Genomic DNA, 13,024 nt, shown 5'->3' on the forward strand with positions numbered 1-13,024 from the left:
TATCTACTTTGTGTCATAATTACATGCTTCATGTGCAGGAAGGAGTAAACACACAACTTCTTTTTAAAATAATAGAAGAATGTACAAATTCTTTTTATGAAAACTTCTTATGAGGGGGCTTTCAGAGTAGACCCAAAACCAGGAGAATATCCATCTGTCTTTTATCAAAGAGAAGGATACAGTGTGCATCATTCCATTATAACTGAACAAAATTCAGCACAGTGTTTTTTTATCATACAAAGGGAATTATTGTGAGAAGTAGATACTGGAATTCAGTATCTGTGTGTTTGAGTATATGCATATACCTATATATGTGCACTTACAAATATTACTTGTATAGACACATATATGTGTATATGCGTATGGTGCATGCTAAGCAGAGATACCTGATTTAGATCTGAATGATCTACACTGGGTACTACAAGCTGCCTAGCCATGTTAGCCAAGGTTTAGTCCCACATTAATAGACACCGGCTCTCAACTCCGAAGAGTATCTGAGGTCCACAATATCAGACCATTTCTGATATTCATGCTACATCAGATAGTGCTGCATAGCTCTATACCATCCCATACACATAGATGTTTCTTTGCAGAACATGGCGAACAAGAGTATTGTATTGTTCTTCATGGTAAAATGCTTCTCTGTGCATAGTAAACACAAGAAATGTGTGTAGCATAATAAAGTCTTCTGATTGCAATCAGACAGTAAGCTGATGGTATCATTATGCAGTGAACCACAGTTTCACAGTTGTTTTCTTTTGATGTCCATGTCTCATACAAAAAAAAAAAAAAAAAAGGAAAAATCCCTAAGTTCTGATAAAATTATTAAGTAGATGAAAATTACTCAGTCCGACTCATTTGCCCAAATTAAATATTAAACGTTTCCAGCATTTTATTTAAGTGGGCAAATGCCAGAAATCATCCCATGCTTAGTGAGCATACAGCTTATTCCAGCTCCGTCAATGTGAACACTGTAAGGAGGTATCTGCAAGGATTTTCACATATAGCATTGATGCTAATTCCTAACTTGAAGAGCACTTTAAAAGTTGCTCTTAATTATACAAAGAGGACTTTCAAAGCCAGAATGTAGGAAGGAGGGCAGATTCAACTACATCAGTTGTTTTGTTTTCTCCAAACCATGATGTAGCAGCGGAAAAAGTAACAAGGAGATTTCCAAAGTCAAGGTCATTGCATGCTAACTTCAGAATCAGCCTCAGAAATAATTTGAGAACAATGGTGTGCTGCTTAGGAGTTCATTTCATGTGAGAGCTGGAAGACTAGTTAAAGTAACAAAAGCAGCAAAGCCTGTTATCTTAGCTCTCTCCTAAGTGATCACTCCTTCTGGCAACTCATTTTTGCATTACTGTTGTGTCTGACCAACTCTTTTGTTCCTAGCCAGAATGCCATAGGCACAATTGATAGACAGCAGGATGCCTGTGCTGAAAGAACTTCATTTTATGCTTGTACTGAACAAAAATTATTTGATCTGTGTTGGATTTTGTGCTTCAAAAGAAGTGTTATGACAGGGTCTTCCCTCAGATATGATGAATTCTACACACAAGTGCGTATATTTTGTACAATAACTCCCATAACATGTCACAGGGTGAAACTAACAGGCTGCTATGGTGATAACTAGTATACATATTGGTGATTATTTTCACAATTAGCAGAGTTTATGTATGGCATGAACAGTGCACTCTTTGGCATTATGTGAATTTTTTTATGATACTGGTAAATTTTTCTGTATCAATGCCACCAAGTAGCACAATTTTTTTCAGATCCTAGCTCAACAATGTGTGAAAGAGCTAACTGCCAAGAAAGGGCTCTTTTACTCCTCTCTTTGCTAATTTCCCCGTTGCTCAGCTGAAGAGGTGAAAGGCTGTTTGAATAGGACCAGAAAAGTTGCTGATGAAAGGCATATGGACAAACTTGAATGAAAGAAGTAATGATATGGGCATTTGCATAGGATGGGTTTGAATGGAGGAAGAGCAGTCTGTCTGGTTATCTGTAAAGAAAAATGTGGAGGTTCTGTGAGTATCTGATACAATACCTTTACTAAGGAAAGTAGTAAGATTTCATCCCCTCTTAAAAATATGCATTAGTTCTCATGTCTTCTTTTAAAAAATAATAACAAGTTATTTCAGATGCAGGTGTCTATAATGGAACCTCTGTTTAATTTCTGTGTGTAATAACCATTGGCTCAATCATGTCATGAAACTTCAAAGTAGGAGCATTCTCTGTGTGCAGCTGACTTCTAGAAGGGACTTGGATAGGCATTTTTCATCTGTCCTGTTTTTTACTTTTGTGTTACAATAAAAGTCTTACATGAAGGTATCTCAATGTTTGTAAATGAAATCTCTAATGGGTGTTTAAATTACAAGTATATTGTCTACCCTTGTCTCTAGTAACCATGCTCTGAAATATATATCCTTGCTTAAGAATTGCCACAATGGCTGAAGCATTAGTGTTTTCAGTGATAAGAGGCAGGTGTCAGCTCCTTTCAACTGGCTAAAAACTGAAATTTGAATTAAGCTCTGAACTAGATGGTTCAAAATCACTCTATAAAAAAAAGTGTATTATTCTTCTATATTTCTGAGTTTTTATGTCATACTGACAATTTTCCAACCCCCGTTTGAATTTGCTGCAAACTCTGTCTAAAATATCTTCTAAGGACAAAAATACTACCATTTAGGTACATGCTGTTTACAAAAGTATTTCCTTTTGTCATTTCTTATTACACTGAATGTCACTATGACTTTGTGTTGTGACATAAGGAGAGACTTCAGGATAACCTTTCTCTTCCATTTGTTTTGTGTGGTTTTTTTCTTATCTCCCATCTGATTGTCTCTTTCAGGATTATAAAACAAACCCATAATTTGTATTTCTTTACAGGAATTGTTAATGCCCTTGCACACTTTAACACCCCGCTTCTCCTTTTGAGAAGAAGTTTTCTTGTTGAATAAGAAAAGTTTATGAACAAATGAGTTCGCAGCAAGAGAAGAGTTCAGCTTAAAATAAAATTCCAAAGCTCACTGTGGTTCCCAGACTTCAGACAGTTCAACATTTGCTGTTGTCCTGGTATATTCGGCTAGCCAGTCATGGCCTCATTTCTGAAAATTTTTTAGCTCATGTTCTCAAAGTGAGCTTAATCTTAGCAATATATTTAAACTGAGTAGTATATTTCTAATAGGTCTCTTAAAGTACAAAGACACATTTCACCTGATATGGTGGAAAGCACATGGAGGCAAACTGAAACTGTAGATATTGGCAAAGAGAGATGTAATGTGCTATGGAGAGGTGAAGAGAGGAATGTGAAGCATTACATAAAATCTAGCTCCCACCAGTTTCATCACTTTCTCATTGGTAGTTACTTTGAAGAATAGTGTCAGCAACATCTGTCTACCACGTATCTTTAGAGGCATTGCATCACAGGGGATTTACAGACTGCAGACAGTTCTAGAAACCAGTGGAGGTATAGATATAAAACCTCAAACTGGTGAATGACTCGAGACTAGCAACAATTCCATCATCTTTTATGGAGGACACTGGTTTGGGGTGCATGATACCTTATAACTCTCTTACACTTACAAAACAAAGAAGCAAGCAAAAGAATTTCTAATATGGGAATCCTGGACAATAAAGTAGCTTTCTAATTTCTCATATAACCCTGAAAATTTAATTGTCCAGACTTGGATACAAGTAAAAATTTCAACACCCTTTGAAGTCAGTGGAACCACACCCATTCACAGGGTTTTGCCTTAACTCATGTCTTGCTGAGATCAGAGGCCAGAATTATTTAATTACAAGTATCAGTTTTTGTTCAGTCATGAGTTTAGAGGTTAATTATGCTACATTCACTAGACTTGTACCCAAGAGATCGTCCAGAGCAATAATAGTTGTTATAAAAAAAGAAAGTGCTACTCTAAAATTGGCCAGAATCACAGCTCAGAGGAGCCTGGACTTCTAACTCACATGGGTGAATTGAAAACTCTTACCTACAATAGCATTAAAGTATGTTTTTTATAAACTTGAGAAGTAGTCTTGTTGCAGCTTTAAGCTTTGGGTCTGACTAGACCTTCTTCCTGAAAGCGAACTCCCCTAAGAAGGCCAAAGGACTATTTTTATTAGAGTATAAACTAAAAGAAGTAATCTTTGAAAAGGAGAAAACTGGAAGTGATTATACATGACAGAATACAAATTTAAAAGTTTGTAACCAAATATCTCCCTGTCCACTGTGTCTTTGCAAAAGCGGGTCAAGCTGGTTTTTAAGCATGGCTTTTGTCAAGCTTTAGCCTACCTTTTTTAATTGAAGAAAACTGTATAGTTTCCTCTAGTTCCCAGTTTTTTGGCCATGTCCGAGACATGGCTGCCTGCTCCTTGCAATTTTAAGAGCTCTTTTCCTTCTGCCAATCCCTCCACTTTCTAGAAGTGTCTCTTTTTTAGCAGGATCATTTATTTGCCCAAGGGAAGAATGATCTCCCCGCTCAGGAGGTCTCACCTGATTTATTCATTTTCCTCTTTAAAATCCCCTGTGGCAAACAGCACAGAAGAACAACATGTACCATTACAATACTTTAAAATTATGGAAGTATCTGTGTATTTGGTTTCATTGATAGTGATATGATAACATCTCACATCAGAAAAAGTCTAAGTTAAATGTTCTCACAAATATATCTTCCCTGTATCATATCATCTGCCATGATGATATCTATGAGAAATAATAAAAAAAGATTGTCCAGCAAAATCCCTTTCTAGAAAAAACTAAACACTTCTCTCTCCTCTACAGTCTAGCCCAAGGCAGAGATTTTTCCAGCAAAGTCACTGGATCTGTGACTGTGCAGCCACATCCAGGGGACAGGAGAACAGAAGGCTATAGAAAGCTGGAAATTATGAACTTTTTTCTGTGACTAAGAGTTACAACTCTTCCTATTACTCACACTGAATTTTCTCTGAATCAAGCTCTTACACGTGGACACAGCATGGGGCGCAAATTAATGTCTAGGAGCCATGGCCAACACTATTTAGAAAAAAACTTCACAGAAAATGCGTTCCAGTACCAGTTACATAGCAATGGGTCAAGGGTGCTTTGTGTACCCTCACATGAGAGGGAGTCAGACCTGGATTTCAGACAAAACAAGCAGTGCAGTTGCTGTCTGAATGCTCGGTTTCCTTAAGCAAGTCATGCCCTGCTGGGTTGTAACACAAACCAGCAACGAAATAGAAAAATGGTGACAACTAATGCTCTAAGATATAGTCTTAATTGTTGGTTTGTTTAACACCTGTATGCTGAGAGCTGTACAATGCACAATAATAGAGGTAGTCTACACTTCCAAAGATACCCTCATGTGTTGAAGCACAGATGCTAGCCAGGCTAGCAGGGTTTGCATTACTTTCCAGTGTAGTGAAGAAGTGGAAGGCTTGAAAGAAGCACAAACCTGTAGATGATTATGTCCTGCTTGTATCTTTGGTGTTACACAAAATGCATAAAAGTTGCACGTTATGAGAAACGTTTACTTTAAAGTCTTGCCTGGATAGGAAGTTTGAATAATAAGGGCCATCAAAGATTTCTTAAAGAAGTTTTAACTCATAGGGATAGGTGGAAAGATGGGGACAGTCTAGACTCAGGGCTCAACCTGAACAAAAACGTAAGAAGTAATAACTCATGATGAGTTATCTAAGTACTTCTCCAAGGTTCATTTGCTTTCATGCTGTTGTAAGGATAAAATCTTCCTGAAGCAGATTTCCAGACACTACTTTTTGTTAAGTTTTATTTCAAGGGCTACAGCCCTGCAACTTCTGCCTGCACTTACAAGGAGAACCCTGTAAACCTTAATTATTTGTTACAGATAGAGCCATGCTTTCTCTTCAACTGAACACCTGCCTGGCTGGTGCACTGACTCTTAACCCAGTCAGACAAAATACTGGACCCTGCTTTGGGTCTCACGAAGTTGTATGACTGTTTCACTGCTGGCACACGTTCTGGGCACAGATCCCTGGCTTGCTAGCTGTTCCCTAAAATGGAGCCCTGCTTTCTTAAACCCAAGGACTTGTGCCACTACCAGTAACAGGAATTTTTTAGCTTAAGTGAGCTAATTTCTGTCCAAGTATTTGGATGAAGTCTCATGTACTCCTTCCCATATTACTTCAAAAGTGCTGAATTTAGTCCTGAGCCTTAGAACAACATGCTTGAAACACTATACTTTTACAGGCAGGAATAGCTAAGAAAATAGCTAAGAATAGCCAGAAAAAGCATTCAGGGATTTTAATTGAACTGTCAGATGTCCTAAGAGGAAGAGGTTTGAATGACAAATGGATGTGGAATTCCCATCCCCTAATGCCTGAACCTTGCTTTATATTCTGCGTGGACTTGGAAGTGTCTACCCGTGTGGTCCTCTCTCTCCAGCTTGTGCTTCCTGTTACCCCAATTTTTCCACCTCCTTTCTCCCCAGTTCACTGGCAAATCATCCAGGAATTCAAAGCTTTTGTGAACTGCTTTTGCTAGAGCTCAGCGCGGAATGATGCCTGGACATCTGGCCATGGGGCCGAATGCTGTGCGAACCACTCAGCTGAAGCTGTGGGGCGGAAAAGCCTGCATTTTTTACTGGCCGATTTCTAACCATTTGCTGTGTTGCCCTTCTCAGCAGGGTAAATTGGGCCATGCTGAGCTCTGTGCTACTGTAGGAGAAATATTTCTGATGAACCAGGGCAACGTGCGTTATGTCTACACTGCACCACAATATATCCTGTATTTTTTATATACATATATATATATATATATGTATATATACTGGGCTAATTACACTACTTCCCTGACCTATAGCAACAGTTAAGAGAGTACAAAGTTTGGCCTTCTTGTATTCAGTACTTGTGCTTTATTTTCTAAACTCCTCCATTATTTCCAGTGAAGCTGCCTAATGTGCTACCCACTGCTAAGGATTATTTAAAAATATCTCACTGCTAAATGTGATGGCTTTAATTACCTTTTATTTATCCCTCATTACCAACATATGTTTTCAGTGGTGGAAAATAGTTGGGGGCGGGGGCGGGGGGTTGAGTGCTTTTTATATCTTGGCAAATATTTACTGTTAATGTTAAGCAAATGTTAGCACATCAGAAACAGACATAATCACTGTGTTGTGTTTTTAAAGCATTAAAATAAAGAAAAATAAATTCTGGCTGATTTGAGTGAAGGAATTTTGAAAAGTGAGTAGAGAAAAATATTTGTTATTAAGGTAAAATTCCTAACCGCTGTTAAGTTCTGACAAATGAAGGTAGTTTTAAAGGATTGCAAGGTGTCATGGTTTAACCCCAGCCAGCAATTAAGCACCATGTAGCCGCTTGCTCACTTCTCCTCCCTCACAATGGAATGGGGAAGAGAATCAGGGAAAAAAAGTAAAACTTGTGGGTTGAGATAAGAACAGTTTAATAACTAAAATTAAACAAAAAAATTTAAAAATATATAAAAATAACAATTATAAGAATTGTAATGAAAAGGAATATAACAGAAAGAGAGAAATTAGACCCAAGACAAGTGATGCACGATGCAATTGCTCACCACCTACTGACCGATGCCCCAGCAGCGATCCGTCCCCCTGGCCAACTCCCCCCAGTTCATATACCAAGCATGACATCCTATGGTATGGAATATCCCTTTGGCCAGTTCAGGTCAGCTGTCCTGGCCATGCTCCCTCCCAGCTTCTTGTACACCTGCTCGCTGGCAGAGCATGGGAAACTGAAAAATCCTTACCTGAGTGCAAATACTACTTAGCAACAAGTGAAACATCAGTGTGTTATCAACATTCTTCTCATCCTGAACCTAAAACATAGCACTGTACCAGCTACTAGGACGACAATTAACACTACCCCAGCTGAAACCAGGACACAAAGATAGGTTGTTATAGGTGAAAGTTGCACCCACAAATGACCCTGGGGCCTGATCCTTCAAACGAGTTCAGATAAAGGGATTTTTGTGCCCACGCAAAACTCCAGAGACTTCTCTAAAGCCTGCGTAGTACTATGGCAAGAGTAACAGAGAACATCTGCAGGATAAAGGCTTGTATCCCTGCCACTGACAGCTTTTAAAAGCTTCATATTTCCTTTCAGGTTGTGTAAGAAACTAGCAAGTTAGTCCCTCCTACTTTATGATCTTTAATTAGCAGAATACCGCCTACTGCTACTCAAAAAGCTCATTCTTGGTTTATCTGTTTTCCAGCAGTTTAGAAAAGCCTTCATCTGATATGCCAGAATATAGCAGGAAATGCTAAAATAAGCAATAGTGAGATCAATACCAGCAACTGGCTCTATTTCATTGACACTGACATCCTGTTTATAATAAGTATATATATCTAACCTCTTGTATTTGATCTTCCTAAAAAGAGTAGAAAAAAAAATCAGTTTGTTTTTTTTTTAACTTCACTAAAGGACTGTTCTGCAATAAGTTGATTTTGCGCTCACATTTTATTTGTGTGAAGTACATGGACGTTGACTCTATGTAGTGCAGTGAGCTCTGCTTTGGAAGGCAAACTCTCGTCTGCAATATGTAACAGAACCAGGAATTAAAAGCGGGTCTCACAGAACTGTGCTACGGTACATCTGAGAAAAAGGAATGCAGCTTTAGCAGATTGATTTGTATTAGTAGTATTAAATTTAATTGTTGCTATGGTTTATACAGAACCAGTATGTCTAACAGAGAGGCTGCAATAGAAGCAGTTGTAGTGCGTGCTTATCCCGGGCATTTATTATGTTACAGTAAAACATGCAGATTAAAAAAAAGTGTACATACTAAATACTATTTTGAAGTGAGAAAAAACATTTTGCATGACATTTTGTTATTCTTCATGGCAAAGGGCAGGACTGTGAACATGAACCTTACTTATATTTGACAGTTTGTACATGGAAACACCTTTTTCAGCTAGATTTATATTAAAATCCTTGGTTTAGAGAATGGACAGAAAAAGTAAGCTAAATAGGAGTGTCTGCCTTAAAAGCTAGTACAATGGAAACATTTTCTTGCATGTGAGGAACTGTAACAAACATTAAATAGTAAAATAAACCCAAAATAACTGTAATAATAAATCATTGTTTCAAAGCCATTGATAATGGCTGATAGACAAGGAAGAAGCCTTAGATGTAAACAGAAGCAAGATAATTAACTGAAATCAGACACATAACTCCTTATATAATTTTAAAATTGCAGTGTTAGCAAGAACCCTGCTCTAAGAGATTTCAAGGAGGTTTCTACCAGCTTATTTTCCTGATCGAATGCTGAAGGCTACAAGGCTTGTGGGACTTCTGGGTTGATCTGCCTGGGGACTCCAGAGCTTCCAGTGCCTTGGAAGCCTAAACTGTATTAAGGCAGTGCTTCTGCTAGGTCCTTGCTGCTTCTCCTTTGGTAATTGGTGCTTCCTTAGTATTTACATTAACAGGAGGGGGAAAAAAAAGAAAAAAAAAGTAGGTATAAAATTGTTCAGAGAAATTTCCAGAGGATGATATAACGAGAAGACTGAAACACAGTGGGCTATGTTCTAAAACAACAGCAGATGACATTTTGATTTCTCATTATAGAAAAGCATTGCTTAGGCATTTTATTTTTTCCCTTTTCCCCACTGTTTAGCTCTACAGTAACAAAAAAAACAAGGAAATTGTTTTTTTGCTTTGTTATGCAATAGCTCTGGTTTATTGACAAGACTGTTGTTGCACATGCTGACTCAAACTGAATCTTCTGAAGATCCTGTTCTTTGCTGTTTCAAAACAGCATCTTGGCACTTCATTATTTGTTCATAGTGGACTGGATTTTCCCCACTGTTTTCTATCATTGGTAGTTACTCTGTGAGTACCTCTGTTAATGAATATGGTGCTACTTATAATGAATTTTGACATGTGAGTAAAGGTGATTAGGGTTATATTTCTAGAAGCAATTGCCACTGATGCAGAGTTGTCTTTCAAAAAATTGTTGGGACAATCTGTCCAAATGTAAGTAAGAACAAGCAAGCCTTGGCTTGATTTCTGGCAGTTGTAAGTTCCACTGCTTTCTGAGTTTACACTTCTTAACCAAAATGGTCTAACTATGTTTTTGTCCTTCTTCTCCTCTTCCCCTCACTCTCTTTCCTATTTCTTTTGCTGCATAGAGGAAAGAGACTAAAAGAAAACTAAATAATGCTAACAGGTTAACTGCCACATTATCACTCTATAAAATCTGGAAAAAACTGTTATTAAACATTTTGCATTTCATTTGAAACTTACATTCAATAAAAGAATTTCTTCCCCCATGTTGAATTGTATATGAAATAAAAGGTATGGCCCTATCTCTGAGCTAATCTGCATGAGATATGAAGTGATTTAAATTCATCAAACACAAACGCAGCTTTCATTTTCATTCATACCAAACACTATCCTCTGCACTAGTATGGGAAATAAGAGATTTCTTGGGTTGTTCATTTTCCCATCATACCGATGAGGTGACAGAGGCCAAGTACAGCACTGAGTCAAAGGGGGTCAGTCTGCCTGTGTTGTGCTTTGGGCAGTAGTATTTGATTCCAGAAGTCTCAAAATGTATTTGTACAAGTCGGTGTCTTGTTTCACAGCTGTACTGGACTCTTTGGGGCAGCTTTTGTGGTTCATCTGAGATTTGCCTTCTTTGACCCATAAGCAGACAATGTTCCAGAGAAAATCCCTTCTTTCCTTTTGAGGAAAAGTAATTAAACAAGAGTAGAAGTATCATCATGGTGTAATCTTTGAGCTGCAGCTATAGGGAAAGCACTTGCCTTTTTAATTTTTTTTCCAAAATAGTTCTATAGAGATATACAACCTTTCTCAATCAACTGTTTTTCTGAAATTATAGGGTGGAAAGTGTTTTCTCCCTGATTCCAGTTCTTGCACCCCATCTCTTAGATTAAGTAGGGCAAATTGAACCAGGAATCTTTTCCATTGTGACATAAAAATCTGTGTAGCTGTCACCATGGGTCAAGACCACATCTAAATGCAGGATAACCTGAGAAACAGCTGGTGGAACACCATGGCCATGGGTTTATGAAGAACTTGCACAACATACAGAGAATAAGATTTCTTGCAAAGGTGCACAGAAGTGTAACATGAACTTGTAGCTCCAACCAGACAGGTATTTTGGGGGGCAGATGCTCAGTGTTTGGGTCAGAGGTGCAGGGGCTGTTCCACATCTTTGCTAGGTGCCCCCTGTCCCCCGGGGAGCTGCGTTGCCTTTGGGACGCTCAGCTGCCAGAAGTTATCTCAAAGTCTGTTTCTACACCACGCCGACCCCAGCTAACAAAGCACAGCCTTGTAAAACCCTGTTAATAAACAGCTGGTGGAGCCAGTAACGCTCAGCCTTCAACAAGTGGCAGTTTGTCATCCCAGGGCTAACAGACGTGGCGGTGGTGCCAACCGTTCCCCTTGCTGGAGGTGGCAATGGGACCACTGCCGGAGGGGACCCGAGCTCCTCAGGCATTGCCCTCAGCAGCCTGGAGCCAAGAGCCCAGCTTTGGTGGGCGGCCGTTTCACCATCTGGGAACGGCAGATGCAGTGCTTTCGATAAAAGGGACCTGGGGGGTGCAGGCTCGGCGCTCTGCAGGCTCACAAATTTAGGTTTTTCAGACTGCTTGTGAGAAAAGAAACTGGTACTTCCTCCAGAGCCGCGAGTTTCCGCTCTGCACGGTGTCCTGCACACACTGTACTGAAAGCTGCGTCTGTTTGCAAAGCAGGGGGTGGGGGGAAACATCCTGAAAGCCCCAAACAAACAAAACTCTGTATGTTGCAAAGGCCTCTTTTAACATCCAGAGCTGGAGATTCTCTGGCTGCATTGCTTGGAGGTGAGAACTGAGACAAGGTTTTGAAAAAACCTCATGAATATCAGGAAGGGTCGCCTGTGTTTCACTATCAGCAAGAACATTTATTTATATTGGTGTTCTTCGCTTATCAGTAACAGCACCGACATGAGCTTACAGTACAAGTTCAGAAAACACTGTGTTGTTTAAGTTAAAAAAAGAGATAAATCTTTATAAATGCTGGTGCATTTTGTTACATTCTGATTTGTTTTACCTGACATTTTCTTAGCTTTCCTAAATGTCTTATCTTACTGGTAGAAAGCCTACTTGTTTTTAGCAAATTTACTTTGTAAATTGCAAAGGATTTTTTTTCAGAACTAGAAGCAACAGGAACTGACATTTAAATAGCTTCAGATACACATCATGCAGAGACAAGGGTAATATTTACAACTGCTCTGTCATCTTAAATTTCAGAGGTGCTTTATACAAAACAGATTATTCTTTGAGGCTGGAACACACTAATATTAGAAAACTTTTTGCTTCCTAAAATGTAACTCCAGAAGAGTGCCAGTTCTGAAAAAACTTCTGTAATCATCATGCACCCTTTTATTTCAATACAGTCAGTATTTAGGACCCAATTGCTTGCATTTGGGACCCAATTGTCACAGCTGCCTACATTTTTTTTATGGAAAGAAATAGGCAAAATATTACTAGTAAGATCATGTACATATGTAAATATCACCTTAAAATCTTAAACTATCTGGTTAAAAATTTCCACTGTGTAATGAATACATTTCCAAGATTTTTTCTAACAAAAACAGAATTTGAGCTACTTTATAATGCTGTACAGCAACTTGATCTAAGAAAATCAGAGTTCAGTTTAAAATTTGACATAATCCATGTAATTTGGCCAACATAAGTTTAAAAATTTACATAGTCCATGTAATTTGGCCAACATAAGTTAAGCATGCAGTTTGTTTGCAAGAAAAAAAAAAAAGAAAAAAAAGTGGCAGGGATTTTCCAAAGAACATAGGAGAGCTGGTGGGCAACCACATCCTGCCAAGGCGTTGTCAGTGGGATGTGGGTTGTGTCGTGTCATGCCTCTTTGACAGCCCTAGCAACACCCTTTGACTCAGTTATAAAGCAGTGCTTTCACCTTACTATAGGGCCATTTATTGGAGTTACCTGATGCAAATGTAAATCAGATAGCTCTCTTCTGGCTATTTTGAGCTTCTCTCTTGTTGCAG

The 13,024-nt window shown here is 38.6% G+C and overlaps 1 protein-coding gene across 1 annotated transcript in view; it reads left to right on the top strand.

Annotated features, from left to right (window-relative positions):
* ADGRV1 (adhesion G protein-coupled receptor V1) overlaps positions 1 to 13,024 on the top strand; it is a 284,803-nt gene that overhangs the window by 202,265 nt on the left and 69,514 nt on the right. The gene's annotated exons all lie outside the window — the stretch shown is intronic.

The sequence above is a fragment of the Buteo buteo genome, chromosome Z, assembly GCF_964188355.1.
Source record: "Buteo buteo chromosome Z, bButBut1.hap1.1, whole genome shotgun sequence".
Classification (NCBI taxonomy): Eukaryota; Metazoa; Chordata; class Aves; order Accipitriformes; family Accipitridae; genus Buteo; species Buteo buteo.